The 12,410-nt window shown below is 39.3% G+C and overlaps 1 protein-coding gene across 2 annotated transcripts in view; it reads left to right on the top strand.

Moving 5' to 3' along the window:
• Positions 1-11,190: 11,190 nt before the first annotated feature.
• The window catches only part of ctnna1 (catenin (cadherin-associated protein), alpha 1), a 95,424-nt gene continuing 94,204 nt past the window's right edge, over positions 11,191-12,410 (top strand). Inside the window, exon 1 of one of the 2 annotated variants that reach the window (XM_038700108.1) lies at positions 11,191-11,470. The gene's annotated coding sequence lies outside the window, so the exon portion shown is untranslated. The remainder of the gene's footprint in view (positions 11,471-12,410) is intronic. The other variant, XM_038700109.1, reaches the window with a different exon arrangement.

Below are 12,410 nucleotides of genomic sequence, written 5' to 3'. Positions count from 1 at the left end.
CTCTCCGTACCCGCTGTGGCGCCTGGCCCGGGTGGATTGTGGTCTGCTGCTCTTTAATCCAAAAATCCTGTCTTCATCTTCCTTATTACTGATATATTTAGAAAATTATACTCCTGCATATATATTTTGCTTGTAAGAGGTGTAAATTTGTTGTAAACGGGTCACACTTGTGACCAGTAGTATAACATAGTGTTCCAATTGGCTGTTTTCCTAGTTATCATTTGTTTATTTTTACACATTTTGAAACTACCAGATGTGTTGGACCTCCTAGACATACGTGACCCCCCCAAGTGCTGTGTGCAGCATCACCGCCATTCCTAAATTGGATTTTTAAAATGACTTGTATAGTAGTGGCTCAGATAGGGAGTACAAGGGTGAAACGGCCTGCTTGCCAGGTAGACTGCTGAATGGCAATGTAGAGGTAAACTGTCTGGAGGATGAGGCAGATGTTCATGAGAACCAGTTGGTTTTCTCCACCCCTCATCTCGCCACCCAACCTCCCACTGCAGCAGTTGGTGTTGAAGCAAACTCACCACCACTGCCATATCTTGTTGAGTGTCCCACAGGGACAAGCCAAAAACGAACAAAAACAAAACTTTTTGCAGTAAGCAAAAATGTCTGTAATGTCACATTTATAGACATCCATAGTTTGAATTCAGAACAACTCTGTGATTAGGATTTGCAAAGAAGTTATTCTGTTAAAGTTGAGTGTCATCAGCATTGCAGCATGAAAAATGAAAGCCCAGAACAGCGGTTTATTGTGTTTTAAGGTCATTCTTTTCATACTTTAAACCTCCAGTCACTGCCTTTCCATTTGAAAAGCATTCCTCTACTTTCACTGTTCAACACTGTGGGCAGATCCCCATGCACTTAAACCTTTTAGAAATACTTGTCAGTCATGTATTAAAGCAACACCCAGATGGATATAGTCAAAATATGGATACTGTCCCTTTCTGTGATGTAGAATTGGCCCTTCAGTTTAGAGATGCCATTAAGTTTTAGTGAGTAAAGATAAAACAATAATTGTAAAGGAAGCAAGTGTACTATGTTTAAGTATATGGTATTTTTACATTTTTAACTCAGGGCAGTTTATCTTAAAGGCTGCACCTTGTGTTTGTTATAAATTATCTTGTACTACACCTAAAGCACTAATTCTATGTTATGTACTGTATGTCTAGAAGCTTGTACCAGTCGCTAGTTTACTTGTAATCTGAAGTTTTTGATTGTTTGATACCTGACTTTTGCTTGCCTGCCTGTACTCCAGCCCTCACTGGACAATTCTCTGAACCTCAACCTCACCCTCTTGCCATCCAACCCAACCCCCCCCAGCTCCACTGTTCTGCCTGCCACTTGCCTTTTTCTGCCATTTGACAACAACTCACTATAACTTCGCCTGCTCTGTGTCCGGTCTGCTTCTGGGTTCCAGCTTGAACTCTGATTGAACATCATAAAACTGACACCATACTAGCCTTTTTTGGAACAATTGCAATGTTTTATGTTATGTTTAAAAGTTTAGACAGTGTGGAAGGACAAAAATGCTGAAATAATTAAATAACACTGGAATCTGTCAAGAGTATTAACTGTCCTTCTACTTTTTTCATTAAGAGATTAGGAAGAGGCTCATCTTTCTATATAGAATGGCATCTGCTGACGAGTGAAGGGCACTTATTATGAAAAATGTATTGACTCAATCTAGCAGCTCATAAGACCACCCCACCCATTGAAGTTGATCATCATTTTTAAACAATAAATGAGGAAATATCAGTATTTATTACACGTTCTGCATATGGAATGTGTTTGGTATGCAACCAACAAATTAAATTGAAGGGACTTGTGCTGCAATGCCATAAATCCATTTAACCTGCATTCATGCTGGATTCTGGCCACTAGGGGGCAGAACATCAGTGACAGCCACACAGTTTTTACCATACAGCATGATATAGTTGTAATGGCTAACATGTTAGCTACCAGTTGCTACTTAACACATTAATGATGCATTTAAATTCCCATGTTCACTCTCCTTTTAGCTCTGTTTTGGGCTCCATCAACTCCTGAGAAAATATCAAGATGTTCACTTTTCTTCACCAGAAAGCAGCTAATCTTTTTTTGTGTTTAAAAAATGGCTTCTAATCCATGCAGTACATTTATGGGCTGTAAAACCAAAACAAGAGATCTGTAGAGCAGAGGAGTTGAGTATTCATTCTCAATGATTTTGGCACTATAAGCAACACCTCTAATATTACACATATTTTATTGAATGTTAAAATCAGAAACACTGATATATTCCGGTTTAGAAAATTAAAAAAATATCTTCACTCCATAATATTTAAAATGGCATATATGAATTATTCCAGCCAAATTTGCGATTTTGCAACTTAGGGGCTCAATAACTATGATATTAATTACTTGTAAATATGCCAGCAATCGATTTGTGAGTCCATGTTAAATTCTTCAAAAGAAACTTGATGCAAGGCATCATTTGAAGAATTTGTCTTCACAGTGAGTATAGATAGTTTTTGAATCAATTCTCTGTTGGGTTGATGAGCGTTACGTGACTGTGCAGGCAGACCTCGACATCTGTTGGGATACATTTTTTATAAGGAAGCCCTCCTTGTGGGCATACCTCCTCCGGTGTATGAAACATTTGTATCAGATAAATGAAGCTGAGTAATCAACAAGAAATGAGTTGAAGGTGCAGACTGCGTGAGAGAAAGGCCGACCAAAGCTCTTTGACACACATGCAATGAGCAACCTGATGCTGCAACACCCAGGCTGGCTGGATATTTCTTACATCCTTTCCTGTGCTTTGATCACGGACTCTTTTTAACTAGATCCATTCCTCTCTTTGTGTTTCCCTTTTTATTCTGCCCCTCCAAGCCTGTTTCCTCTTCTGTAAAAACACAGCTGGGTCATTCTTCTCATTCTACTTGACATTCTCATCTTTTCATGCTTCATCCTTAATGGTTTCATTATACTTAAGAGAAGACACATTTTTGGATAAGCTGCATTATATTTGTCACAGGCTGGTTGTGGTTGTTCAGGCTTGTCTCCTGTCAGTAGATAACCTTGGTATGTTAAATGGAGCAACAATAGTTCTTTCCCAGATGAGATTGCAATGTGACAGTGTCTTTTATTATCACTTTGTCTGTCTTCAAAGGCATGTCAGCACCACAGTCAACTGTAGTTTAACCCTGGAATTAGTTTTCGCTACCATGTACTTTATCCTACTGTGGATGTGCTGCAACGGCATGGATGTCAGCTCTGTCACACAAAATGTGAGCTGACAGGGTGTGATCAGGTTTTTTTCTGGACATAAATCCTTGTTCTTCAGTTAAACTCGTTTGTACACATCCCAGTGTAATTAGAGGACGTTTCAATGAAAGGTCATTAAATGAAATGGCATTTTTGCAACACCCCTCGTTACTGGACAAATTATTACAGTTTATCAGTAATAGGACCTTGGCATTCAACCCTACGCCAGACATCTAAATTTTGTTGCAAACTCAGGACTATATTAGAGAAGTGACATGACGACAGATGATTAATTACACAATTAGATTTTTTGTGTTTTATATATTATAACAAATATGGTCTTACAAACAATACAATTCTGATTTTGTGTAGCTGTATTTTGAACAGTGCCTGTTTGTAAAATCCATATGCTCTATTTATGTTCCTCCTCATCCTAGATCCTAGACTATGAATATTAAATTATAAGTTTTACATTAATATTAAATCACAACACTGACACATCACCACCCTTTAAGTTAGATAATGCAAACAGCCAACAGCTCCAGCATTTAGCTCCACTATGTTCACTAGCTAGCTGTGTCAGTCTGCTGTTTGGTGCTGAGCAGCTAGTGTTCAGCTTGCCTGCTGCAGCCGAAAGCGACGCTATGAGAGCGGGGAGAGTGGACCACAAGCCGAGGGGAGCTGCAGATTCAGCTGATAATTCCCTGGGTTCATCACCACGAGTGACCGCTTTCATGTTGTCCCATTGTTTTCACATTGTGATTTGATGTATTTTTATTATTAAAAGTAGCCGTAATAGTATGCAATAGATTTAAAATAGTCAATCTACAAAAATGTATCTGCAACTTTGACAAGTCTTCTCGGATTTTAAAAATGAATATCTTCAAGGTTGAACAAAACAAGATATCACCATAGGCTCTGGGATCTTGTGGAGGGATTTTTTTTTGCATCTTTCTGCATAGACCAAATGATTAATCAAGAAAGTTTGATTAAAAAATTTGATTAATTGTTAGTTGTGGTTGTTAGTTGTCTATTTACTTAGGTGGATGTGGTGTTTCAAAAGGTGAATTAAAAATGTCCAGCCTAAGGTATCCATCCACTGATTTTATGCTTCAACAGAATTTATCTCTTGTGAAACATCATGAAATTTTGATAATAGACGCATGGGATTCCCTGTTATTGGCAACGATGACGTGTCAAAATAGAAATCCATAAACTTCTCTTGACACTGCATTAAAGTGGACACATTCCCATGATTGATTAGACATCCAGCTGACAGATACCCAGTGATTGTTTACTGTGGTGGACCCTGGCAACGACTGGGCATTTATTGCTGTCTGGTCCAGCAGTATTTCAACATTGTGTCTCACTCTTCAGAGCCCTCAGCTAGCAGGTTCACAGCAACCACACACTTCCAAGTAAGCAGGTGGTTTTCTTACTAAACCACAGCACATCCCTGCTTTGTTTGCCTGTGCTGTCACCTCTTGAAACTGATGTTTTCACTTGCTGGTAGAGTGCATTTAAGGAAAGTAAGGAATGTAAAACTGGATAATTTATGGGTAATTATCCATCGCACTTTGACGATCAACATTTTCACCGAATTCCCTTCAGGTTTGTAAGTACTCTTAGAGGAATAAACACTGCTGTTTACCGTGTTGGTATTGGGAAATGAATTATCACTTCAGTAGCGTGTGTAGTTTGTGTGTTTTTTATTTTGCACAAGATTTTTGCACTACAACAGTGGTTCGGCTTTTCTTCATCTCGTATTCATTATTCAAAACACAACTGTTTTTACAAGAGCTGCTGCTTGAATTTTAAAGCCTTGAAGGGGGAATATGCCTTTTGCTGCTATCAGGTGCTGCTAAAAACTTTTCACTCACTTCTACAGCTCATTATCCATTCAAATCACAGCAGCACGTCAAGTGAAAGTGACTGACAACAGCAAGAGACGGAAACCGCAAGTAAACGATGATACTGGTGACATCCTCCCCACCAGGAGTCCTTGCATCGGAAAGAATCAATGTCAAACCGACGGCACATCGCTTCCCCTCTTGCATTTTCTGTGATGTGTGAGAATTTTATGCTTTCAATGACCCATGCTTTGCACTGTCTCAAAAACAAGACACTGCCGGGTACACAGAAAGAGCAGCATTACTGCCCCCCCCCCCCCCCCCCCCCCCCCCACACACACACACACACAATGTGTGAGGTAGTTTCTAGGCAGGCCAGTTAACAAACAAATGTTTGGGGGGTATCAGTTCTACTTGAGCTAGAGAAGAGAACATCTCTAGCATTTCAACAAGACATCATCAGCTGTGCCGTGTGTGGGAGGATGTGCTCTTTGAAGCACTACACTTCTGCTGCTCCATTCAATAAAGAGTGACTCAAGCTTCGAGCGTAGTTGGTTTGATCCATTTTTATTAAAGTAAATATGACGTTAACGCGGCTGTGGGTGAGCTGGTATTCCCGTACAATCACATATATTAATTTCCTAGGGATTGCATGGGCCCAAACAGGTCCTGATGATGTCATGGCTCTCTGCGTCATTAATATTGAAAGGTCATTTCCCCCTACTTGGAAGTCGTGTTTATCTCATACTGGGTTCAATTTCCAATTTGCCACAAGACTACCTGGGTCACTCTTACTATTTATCTGGGAAAAGACTACCTAACACTATTATAAAATTCCTCTGGAAATTAGCTGACTACTTCTTTTGTTGTTTCCTGTGGAGCCCACGGACAGGCAGCATAATGTTTCATCTACTATTTCCCTACTGTAGTCAGACTCAAGACCGTTCACCATTTTCAGTGGATAGAATATATTCAAAGCTGACCAAAAGAGACGGCGATGCTCAAAATACTGACAGTGTCACAAACATTATAAAAAGTAAACTTAAGAAGAAATATAAATTACATTTGCTGCTTCATGCATTAAAATACTTTGATTTAGTGTGTAGTCATAGACATATCATCATCATCTCTATATAAACTGTATAAATTTAGTTTCAGGCTTTCATAATATTTGAGTCATAAACACGTGATTTGTTGCCATTACAATCATGTTTCTTTTGTTTTATTTCTTACATATGTGACATATTTTGGCACATTAGAACAACATACTGTTCTCATTAGGAACCTTAGGCTACAGTGGTACTTTTATAGGTATACTTAGTTTTGAAACCTTAAAGAAGTCTTCCTCTCTATCTCTATTTTATTCTCTTTCACTTAAAAATGTATTCTGGCTGTTTGACCCTTTACAAAATAAAAGCTCAATATTTATATTTATATTTGCATATCTGTGTGTAAAAAAAATTACTTAAGCCTGTGACACACAGATGCCCTCAGAGCTCCTTATTAAAAAATGAAAGCCATGCAGTAATGTTTTGACCTTGTGCATATATTGTGCTTACATGCTATCAAAGTGTATGCCATATACTGTATTTTTGAAGCACACAGACATCTTTATACCATGTTTGGCTCAATAACTTTGGAGGGTGTCTGAACCTGTGACTCATTACAGCTTGGAATTGCATTATGTTTCATTTTGCGTCTTCCTCCACATTCTTCACCTTCCTTTGTAGCCTGAATCCCACTTGGAAAGCAAGAAATTAGGGCAGCAGTTCCCAGGAGAACTGTGGAATAAATCAAGGTTTCTGATGAGTGTGTTTGCAGTCTGCCGTCTGCTGGTAATTGCATTTCAGTCAGTAATCATTGATTGTGTAAAAATGATCATGAACACGCTATTGTCTCCTCGTCTGTGAAACATGTTTGGCGTAATTTGATCACAAAAGGAATTTAAAGTAAATCGTACACGCTTGTTTTAATACTGACAACAGCGCTGTGCTAGAAATGTCAACTTCACCTCTTTAAGTTGAACTTTTCTTTGAAGACGCCTCTCAGACTAAATGCCAGGCTTGAGATGGAATCTTATAGATCTAAATTTCATAAGCCACATTTGCTAAAAACAGACCATCTGAGGGAAACGATTCACTATCAAAGGTTACTGCGTGGTCCAGCAACAGGAAAAGAAGCATGACATTCAGTTACTTCCTGCTCCTTCTAAAGCCATGGAGAGTTACCACATGGACTAAAGGCAACACCATAGTCTAAACCAGCAGGTGGAGCTCAAAAGACTGCCAACCATGGCTTATAGCAGCAACCTTCTCAATGGTTCAGTCAGATGGGAAGACTGCCTTCTGAAACCATGCCATCACTGCTCCAACACCTAGCTGTCTGCTATGTCCCCCCACAGGACTTTTTGTTAATTCCCTGCGGTAATGCATGTTTCTTTTCACCTCTGTGAGAAAGTCACACTGAATGACTGCTATCGAAGATAATCATTAGTGTTACTAGCCTGTTGACTTTCCTTTCCACCCTTTGGGTATTGCTGTGGGGGGAACGACGCCCACATTGCACCACAGTCATTTCTAATCATGGAGGTACAAGGTCTTACCGGGGAAGGGAGAGCCTGCAGATTACATCATGCAGCTCCATGGACAGCTGTCACAATGAGTCAGGTGAATGTGGTGAGGCTGAAAGTCACTGTGTTCCTTATGCGAGGGAACAAAATCCTCCTGCAGTGAGGGAGCTTCCAGTTCAGTCAGCGTAAACGTATGAGTAGCTACTTTGACAGGAGGCTGTAATGTACAGTAACATCCATGTCTGCAAAGCAATAGATGATAATACAATTGCAAAAGAAACTCACCTGTGACTGCAATCGTGCATGTGTTTCTCTTATTGGCATGGAACGCTGCCCAGAACTGGCATTCAATAAGACATTAATTCATGTTGGTGTTAGCCAGGCCTCCCTTTCACGTTTGCAGTTTGTCCAGAATACCGCAGCTCGCCTTTTAACAGGAAAACGCAAGCGAGAGCACATTTCCCCCGTGTTGCTCTCCCTTCACTGGCTCCCTTAAGGATTGATTTCATGATTATATTTTTTACCTACAAATCATTAAATGGGCTTGCTCCAACCTATCTCTCCAGCCTTTTACAACAGTACATCCCATCAAGGTCACTCAGGTCAGCTGATCAGTTGCTCCTTGTTGTCCCAACATAAAGTCTGAAGCACAGAGGAAGGTGCGCCTTTGCAGTTGTAGCCCCAAACTCTGGAATGAATAGCCTTTGAAAGTGAAGCTGGCCCCTACACCGCCTCTTTATCCTCTGGATTATAACTCATTATGATAGTTACCTTTCCTTTGTCTTTTAAACTTGTCTTTGTGGCCTTCTTTTTTTACTGTTGTTTTTATGGTTTTTGCTATATTTTCAATGTACAACAATTTGGTCCACTGTTGTTTTTAAATGTGCTTCATAAATAAATTTTGATGTATGACTGAGCAGAATGCTCAGGGGGAAAATAACAAATTTAATAACATAAACACAGTTTTTTTTTAAAATAATTTGGACAATGAACACCTAAGGCTATGATTACAAATGCAAAAATAACATATATTTGCCATTGTATTTTTTGAATCCACCATAGTTCCACACGCCGCAGATTTGCATGTGCTCAATTATACATTCAGTGTGTGACAAACATGTGCACTTCCTCATAATGAGATGGAATTATTTATAGCATGCTGTGCTCTTATCATTTGTCGGGCCCAACAGGTACAAAAAGATTGAAGGTCAAGGACACCCAAACTTGTCCCCCCTAGCAAGCTGTTACTTGGACAAACATTCATCATTCAAGCACACAATTGCACCACCTCCAGTCCCACTTCACCACAGAGTCCTTATTGGATAAACAAATACCTGCTATACTCTGTAAGTGGCGGGTCCTCCTGTTGTTGACTAAAATTAATATTACACACAAGATAGTTCACTGATACATCTCCGTTTGCAGGAATTTAATATGCCTATTTAATGCACGGCCCTTCACTTTTGGCATGGTCAAAACTCCATGGAGAAAATAATTACTTTGCAATTTATTATTGTGCAAAAAATATTCAGGAGTGTCTTTCCAAAAGATAATTATATTCTGAGGCCTTCATTAAGAGCTTCCTAAGTACATTTGTAAGCCCATTCTCTCCAGGACTGTAATTCATGCTGCACTGGTGGAGCTTCTTAATTAACACCTACCACAGCCAACAAATAGAAGTGTGTTAGTTGTTAGCCTGCAGAACAAAACACCATTGTTGTTTGTAATGTTGTCTGTGGTCACCTTCTTGAATTGCAGATGACTATCTTCTCTTTTTTTCATCACATTTTTCTCTCTCTCTCTCTCTATATATAATTTTTAATATGACCTATCTGCTTGCACTGCTTTGTCATATTTGATTATATTTTTTCTTTTGTAAATAGGTTTATCTTTAGCCAATGAGATTTACTGAGCACACAAACCAACAGAAAGGTGCAAAAAAGTAATTATTTATTATTATTTTTATAAATAACCATGTTTTAGCATGATACCACTGTTTAAAGAGACAGCCTATCCATTGTTTGTGTGTGTGTGTTTAGGTGGAAAAGTGAGGCGGGGGGCGGGGGGGTGACACCTGGCCTCTTTAGATAATCTATTTATGGCTTTCACACTTCATTAGGCCCAAACAAAAATACTTGGCTCTTGAATATGTTTATCAAATGTCTCAATGTTATCAGTCACAGCTGCAACAAACCATAAAAGTGTGACTCTTGCATACTGATCATAGCTTATATAGTTTTCCTGGACCTTGAAATTGTAAAATGTGGGACATCTGTGACACATCTATCTGAATAAAAGTATCATCTAAAATGTCAGTGCTACTGTAGTAGGATGTTTATTATATATTAATAAAATATGAGAAACCAAAGCCACAAGCAGCTCATTGTGTGTGTGTGTGTGTGTGTGTGTGTGTGTGTCCACCTGATGCTGCACCAGCTGACTCTGGGGCACTGTCTTTTTCCGGCAGCTTCTGTTGACTTTAAACCCAATGACTTAAAAAACAATAATCTTAGTTGAGAAGTCTAGGAAGGTTTGACACCAAGCTGCTCTAAATGATATTGAAAAACTAAAAGGAAAGAAACAGTGGGAACAGAATGTATCATATGGTTTAGCAATGAAGATACACTGTAAGCTTGTGAATAAATAAAATACATTTGCATCATGTCAGCTCAGACTTTAAATGGACCAACAAGAAAAAATATTACTTCCAAAATGAGACGGCAACCATTTACAAAATATGACACATATTCTGCCAAATAACTGTAGCCTATGTGAAGGAATAATACTTTAGATTACAACCACATTTGATTTGAAAAGCTGTAGGCTATAATTTTCTAATTGACAAAAAGTGAGATTTTCCCAAATGGAACAAAGACAGTATTTAAATCCTCAACCTAAGTGATTTTTATTTTAGTGAACAAAAATGCCTTGTTATGCGCTTAACTTTGGATAGTATATTATGTAACAAAGGCTGGAATAATGCGTCATTATCCTTTTCTGATTAATGTTGGTTGTAAGTTTTGACTACAACTGAAGACACTTGTGACAAAAAGCACAATGAGATTTGGTGCTCTGTATGTTTTTGTTAAGATTGCCTAAGGTGAGCTCCGGATCAAATAACAGGGTTTTTGGAAGTTTTCCGACAATGACTAGAAACCAAGTGAATAGCTACTATCAGGATTAAATAAACTATTCACTTTTCTTAAAATTTACAGGGACTAAAAGTAGGCTATGTGATAATGATTTTATGTTCAACTTCTGAACGCTCCGCGGATTGTCAGTCCTGGTAACTAGCTCCTTCCCTCAGTCTAAATGTTAGGAAGGTAAACCTGCCATCCCACAGCCTGGCCTGGTCGGGCACTAGTTTTATGGAAGCAATAATTAATCCATATATGGACACACGGAGTGAGCGCCACGCCCAACACACCTCCTCGTTTTGCGGGCTTGCTGTGTCTTGTGGTCGCCCTGCCCCGCTGCCAGGAAGTTCAGGAACTCGGTCACCGCCCCAGCCCCCCCCTCCCTCCGCCTCATCCATTGTTGGGCAATAGTCTGCGACATCGAAACGATCCTAACCGAAACTTTACAGGAATCTAACTGCTGAATCTCCTTTTTTAAGCTGCTCTTGTATTCACTTTTCGATACATATTTCGAGAGGAAGTAACCTTGTTGAGCCGCCAGTTAGGAGGACTACTAAACTGAGTCAGCGAGGGGAGGAAAACTTTTCAGGCAAGGAATTCCGTAATTCTCATTCCTCCATTTTGAACTTTTAAACTCCAGTTTTTCTAGTGGATTGTTTTCGGTAAGTTTACAACGTTTCCCTGTTATTGTATTTAAGCTAGATACTCATACAGTTCTTACATGGTTCAGTTAAATTGGGCAGCCTATTAACTCGACAGTTACAGGTTTTCGCAGGATTAAAGTAACGTTAGGCAAACAGAGCTAACGTTAATGTTTGTTGTGTCGGCTAGCATTAGCGCTAGCAAGGTGCCGCGTTTGACACACTGTGAGTTAGCAGGTAACACAACGTACGTTGAGCTAAGTTAACGGTGAATTGTTAATAAGAAAATTCCCGTTTAAAATAGGTTCACTTTGCAAACACTGGTTTTAAAGTCTGCCCAACCGCGTCATTTAACGTTACCTGTTATACTGTCAATTAACAATACTTTAGCTGGACAAAACCAACCTTAATTCAGGTAAAGTTAACTAACGTTACAACAGGTGCAACTGCAGCTACTTAACCTTAGTGTTAGCACCTAAGTTAACGTTAGCTTTGACCAGGTGTTTGACCCACTCTGTCACTCCTCCATTAACGTTAGTTATTAGCGTTAACGTTACCCGTGTTTATTATTTCATTTTGGAAGACTCTTATTTAATTGGATAGAGTATTTACATTTTCATAAAATACATAGTAGCCTATTGCGGGCGTGTCTTAGATCAAATGGTTTAATTTGCTAAGAGTTATTTCGCCCAAATCCCTAGTTGCATTACCCCCGGGGGAATTTAGCGTGGGAAATCGTTTTGGTTTCGTTGGATTTTGAAATGTCTGTCTCTGGGACTTCTTCTGCCACACCCATACAGAGGAGGTGGACGGAATTTCACATCCGCTGTCCCAGTTACTTGGAATAATCCATAGACCAGTGTTAAATGCAGCTATTTCGTAGGTAGACGTGGTTTGAATGGCTGTCCAGACCAACTGTGAGGTTTCTGTAAAGAGCCCTTCCTACTGGGCTCTTCAAGTT

This window comes from Micropterus salmoides, unplaced genomic scaffold (assembly GCF_014851395.1).
Source record: "Micropterus salmoides isolate LMB-PRFRI ecotype aquatic unplaced genomic scaffold, ASM1485139v1 Ms_hic_scaffold_5, whole genome shotgun sequence".
In the NCBI taxonomy this organism is placed as follows: domain Eukaryota; kingdom Metazoa; phylum Chordata; class Actinopteri; order Centrarchiformes; family Centrarchidae; genus Micropterus; species Micropterus salmoides.
The sequence above is the reverse complement of the archived record's forward strand: the minus strand, read 5'-3'. Positions and strand labels throughout refer to the sequence as shown.